Raw genomic sequence first — 6,000 nt, forward strand, 5'->3', positions numbered from 1 at the left:
GCCTTTTCCCAGGCAGTTGATTAGTGTCTTTGGATGGGAGGGCCCAGGATTTGAAACGTAGGGCGGTGGATACTGCATGGGGTAGGTAATCAGGTGCCAGTGCCACTTTCCCTTCAGACGAACCATGTGCTCCAAACTCCAAACCCACCATTTGAAACTCCAATTTATATTTAGATTTACAATAACTCATACTATATTTCACCTTTATTTATAAAGGATTCAGTTAATATCTATCCTAAAGGTATATATTAAGTTATTTATTTTTAAAAATATTTTTTGAAAATTAAGAAAGTTGTCAATATTTTTTCAATTTTCAATAAATTTTTTTTCAAAAATAAAAATTATTGTATATCCTTAGAATACATATTAGCAACATCCATTTATAAAAACCCACAGTTTGAAACTGAAATGTCGAGACAAGTCAAAGGGGTGTGTGTTATTGTGCGCAAGGGAATTTTTTCCCTTTATTTTTGCTGTGTCAGAAATTTTCTTCTTCTGATTATTTTCTACTTTGTGCATCAGGTAAAGCAGTAAGTTTTGCCATTTACACTGTTTATCAGCGGGGTCAGGACTTAGGAAGCCTTTTTCCTATTTTGTATTTTTTTTTTCTGCTTCAGAGAGTAAAGCATTTAAGAGAATACTAATAGCAGTGAATGGTTGCCTAGTTGGTAAGTCTCAGAGTCAACTACCATTCTCAAAAAAAAAAAAAAAAAAACTACAATTCATCACCTAACTGTATTGATTGAATGCTATATATATAACATTGTTAACATCCCTAGCTAGCTTCGAGGCACCACCTAATTTCACATAGCCCAATTCCAATTCTATTGCACGTAGCCCTTCACAACATACATCATGGCCTTAGAGTTAGACACATTCCTTCTCCGAGAACTTGTTGCTGCCATTATCCTCTTCTTCATAACCCGCTATTCGATTCGTTCACTCCTCAAAAACCCTTCTAGGAAACTCCCACCAGGCCCTAAAGGCTGGCCAATCATAGGGGCTCTTCCACTTCTAGGAAACATGCCTCATGTAACCCTTGCTAAAATGGCAAAAATATATGGACCTGTCATGTACCAAAAAATGGGCACCTGTGGCATGGTTGTGGCATCTACGGCATCTACACCAGATGCAGCAAGAGCATTCCTCAAGAACCTAGACATGAATTTCTCTAACCGGTCTTCTGATATTGCCGGTGCAACCCATTTGGCATTTAGCGTATGATGCTCAGGACATGGTTTTTGCACATTATGGACCAAGGTGGAAGTTGCTTAGAAAGTTATGCAACTTACACATGCTTGGAGGGAAGGCTCTTGAGGATTGGGCTCAGGTTCGAGTTGTTGAGCTTGGACACATGGTTCGAGCCATGTACGAGTCTAGCAAACAGGGTGAGCCAGTGGTGGTGCCAGATTTATTGACTTAATTATGCCATGGCAAATATGATAAGCCAAGTGATACTAAGTCGCCGTGCGTTTGTGACACATGGTGAGGAGTCTAATGAGTTTAAGGACATGGTTGTGGAGCTCATGACTACAGCTGGGTACTTCAACATTGGTGATTATATACCATCCATTGCATGGATGGACTTGCAAGGTATTGAGCGTGGAATGAAGCGCTTGCATAAACGTTTCGACGTGCTGTTGAAGAAGATGATTGAGGAGCACACAGCTACTGCTCATGAGCGTCGGGGAAAGCCTGATCTATTAGACATTGTTATGGCAAACCGAGATAACTCTACTAGCGAGAGACTTACTTTGACTAACGTTAAGGCACTTCTATTGGTAGGTCGTCTACGACTATCTTTATATATATTATAACAGAGAACATTCTCTATTTCTTTCTGCCACACCTTCATTTTCAGCCAGAGATTCTTTAATTTGGCCGTGGAATTTTTCACTATTTTGAAAACTAGACTCGCAGCCTCGATGGTGGTTGACTACTATAATCATATATTATAATAATATAGTATTGTTATATATATATATATATATATATATAATCTTCGTTTGATATATAAACCCAAAAAAAAAAAAAAATCATAAACTCTCATACTTCTTAAGTTGTGGGAAAAATGATTCTTTCAATTTAAAATTGATTTATTTTGTACTTTAGATCGAATATTATAGATTTAAAGGTATATTTGGTATTACATCTTTTAAATTTAAAATAACATTGTATTGGATATGTATGTAGATATGAAATATTTAATTTGAACTACAAAATAAATTCGTTTAAAAATTTTAAATAACGTGACACTTTGTGGGCTTTAAGCAATGCCTCTATAAGGGAGAATGTGTGAAATTTTCGGGGAATTTATTAGTGCTCCTGTTTGTGACCAATTATATATTTACGATATGGTAACCAGGGACGAAGTTAAGACTTGGAGTTAGGGGGTAGAAGTATAAATTTTTTTTTGAAACTCCAAATAAACATTCATTTAATAAACTATCAACAAAGAAAAATACACAAAATTATTGGAGGTGTTTGGTACACACAATCAAACACACATTTTCATTTTTTAAACAACATTACATGTATTTTCATACACTTTTTCACCCACACATATTTCCACATATATTTTCAAACAACAAAATACATATTTTCAAATATATGTACTAAACAATTAATAAGCAAAATACACACAATCACTTAACAATTAACCAGTACATTTTAAAATTACAAATAATCTCTTTAATTATTTACTAAAAAAACATCTCTTTAATTTTTTAAAAGAGAGTAAACTAATATACAATTACAAAAACACTAGGACAAAGGAAAAGTACTACATAAAATGAACAAAACATCACATCATATGGGCTGTTGGGCATTAGGATTAGATGCTACCGTGTTGAAGTTTTATTGAGTGATAAGCACACTCAATTATATTGAATGTGTTTGAACCATTGTTATTGATTCCGTTCCGTTCCGGCTGGAACGGCTGAAATTTTTCGTATCAGTATGCAAACTGGTACCGGAATACCACACGTTCCACCTCGGGTCAAATTTCGGGCCGTTTCGGTCCATTCCGGTCAATTCCGGCCAATTCTGGCCGAGATGCAAATTTCGGCCGGTACCGGATTTGGCCTATTATTAACTTCCTTTTTTTTTTTTTTTTTTATTATTATAAAAAAGTTATATTTGGGAGTTCTTTTGATGATGAGTTTGATCCTTCTCTCATGGATGATGATGAAGAGGAGGAGTAAATCTTGTATTATTTGATATTTAGTTATTGTCTTGTAATCTTCTTATTGTGTGATGTTAAATTGATATTATATTTCAAGTTATTGATGTTTAAGACTTAAGAGTTTTTTTTGTTTAAGACTTAAGACTTAAGACTAAATAATTTGTATTATTTGATATTTAGTTATTTATTTATTAGAATTGAAAATTTTATGTTCTACAAGAATATATATAAATTATTTTTTAAGAACTCCGAAACACCCTGAAACGGTACGTCGAAATCGGCCGGTACCGAAATATTCCACTCCACTGGACAAACCGAAACGGGCTCCGAAACGGTATTAATAACAATGGTTTGAACCCATTCCCTCTTCATTCTATGTGTGTGTTTGTTTCTCAAGGTTCTGATGAATTTTGTATATTTTTGAAGAACTTGTTCACAGCAGGGACAGACACAGCTTCAAGCATAATTGAATGGGCACTTGCGGAGATGTTGAAGAACCCTAGCATCCTCAAGCGAGCACATGAGGAGATGGATCAAGTAATTGGCAGAAACAGACGTCTTGAGGAAGCAGACATACCAAAACTCCCATATTTTCAAGCCATATGCAAAGAAACCATGCGAAAGCACCCCTCCACGCCATTAAACCTGCCTCGAGTCTCAACCGAAGCATGTGAAGTGAATGGCTATTATATTCCAAAGAATACTAGGCTTAGTGTGCACATATGGGCAATAGGGCGTGACCCTGATGTATGGGAAAACCCATTAGATTTCACACCCGAAAGATTTTTGAGTGGGAAAAATGCAAAAATTGATCCAAGAGGGAATGATTTTGAATTGATACTATTTGGGTCTGGAAGGAGGATGTGTGCTGGGACTAGGATGGCAATTGTGCTAGTGGAGTACATTCTTGGCACATTAGTACACTCATTTGATTGGAAATTGCCAGAGGGGGTTGTTGAGCTTAACATGGACGAGACCTTTGGGCTTGCATTGCAAAAGGCAGTGCCCCTTACGGCTATAGTTAGCCCAAGGCTGTCTTTAAGTGCATATGCTTCCTAAGCTTTACTATTGTGCCAAGTCATGAGTTATCCTCATACTAATTAAGCTTTTTCTTAAGGTTTCTCTCCCTATGTCTGCCTAATAAATCAGTTTACAATCGACTGATGATCTTCCTTGCTTTCTCAATGTATATTTTGTTGTGAAAAGTCATGTGGCTTTATGATAATAATGCTGCTTTATCTATGTCTCTCTTATTGTAATGTTATGTTTTTTTATGAATAAGAGGTCATAAAAATTATTTTTAGATAGTTGAATTTCTTCTGCTATGAGTGGTTATTTTGAGTACTACATGAGATTTATGTCCACATACTTTATTTGTATCTGTGACTTTGATTCTAGTTATCTTAATTGAAAAAAATCTTTCTTTTTGATAAGGAAATTGAGTTCAAATCTAGTCTAAACCAATAATATTTTTTTATTTATTAATTTCTTGATGATAAGAAATAATGAAAATATTTTTTTGTGGAATTTTAAGCTTGATTTTGTAGTTTTGAGTTCTTTTGGTTAAAAATGATCAGATTTTGGTTAAAAATGATTTTGTAGTTTTTGCTTGTTTTGTTTGATTGATGTCCATTGCGGGTTTGTGGTCATTTGCTTGATTGAGTTAAAGCGGCTATGATGAATTGAGTGATTCAACTTTTTTTTTCTTCCCTCTCTCTCTCAAATAAAATCTATAGAAGAGGTTAATAACACCGGGGAGAGCACAGTTGGTACCTCCGTTGCTGTTTCTGGCATCCATAAGGTCAGTGTTATGTCCTAAGGCCATATGGAAGATAATTACACAACAACTGATGAAGTTTGAATTTGAATAATAAATTAGCAATAGTTGATTATGTTGTTAATAACTCAAATTTTTATTTGATGGGATGAATTACTGAGTTAGTTCCTATTTGTTAGGTTAGTTATCGTATTATGAGTCTTATTTATGTACTGTGAAGGAAGGAATGAAGCAAAAATCCGAAATTTAACTCAAAAAAGTCTCTTTCTCACTCTCAACTTCAAGAGACTAGCCACCTTGAATCAACTAAGTTATCTTCTTATTTTTCTGGTTCATAAAAGTCAGCACCTCTCTTTCTAATAACTGGCATTTCATGTTCTATGGGTTTGACAGGGGAAAGACCCAATTTAAAATAGGTTACCCTATGGAAAATTGTTTGATTTTTTTTAATAATAAAAAATTGCCATATCCCTTCTCAAAAAAAAAAAAAAAAAAAAAATTATCATGTCATTAAAAAATTTTCACGTCATTATTTCGTTAGACATATGCAATAAAACTAATAGAAGTTGACAGAAATACCAATAGTGCTCATTTTTTTTTTTTATAATACTTTTGGTAATAATTGTGCTCACTTGAAATTTTAAGAAACCAAAAGTACTCAGTAAATAAGCTTAAGGAACCACTAATATATTTTGGCTATAAAATAACAAATTAGAGATTTTTAGATCAAATTTATAGTAAACTGCATTAAGGCATGAATGCTCTTACCCACTAGTCTCTCCTTTATTACAATCTACTTTAAAGTAACTTGAAGCATTTTTCACTACTCAGGTAGGCTGTTTCCCTCTCGAGCGCTTTTACTTGTTGCAGCCCGATTGTTGGATTATGTGGCCAAATAATCGACAATAAGTGCAATGGTTAAAAGGCAAATCATTTTATATAAAATTTGCACAATATTATACATGAAATAATTATTGCTAATAAAGTAAATGGAAATAATGGAATTGCATGTTTGGCCATGATTGGCTGTATGAGATTT

General features: G+C 34.2%; 1 pseudogene; it reads left to right on the forward strand.

Moving 5' to 3' along the window:
* Nucleotides 1-796: 796 nt before the first annotated feature.
* Nucleotides 797-4,422, forward strand: LOC126706050 (flavonoid 3',5'-hydroxylase 2-like; annotated as a pseudogene).
* Nucleotides 4,423-6,000: the final 1,578 nt, after the last annotated feature.

This window comes from Quercus robur, chromosome 11, assembly GCF_932294415.1.
Source record: "Quercus robur chromosome 11, dhQueRobu3.1, whole genome shotgun sequence".
NCBI lineage: Eukaryota > Viridiplantae > Streptophyta > Magnoliopsida > Fagales > Fagaceae > Quercus > Quercus robur.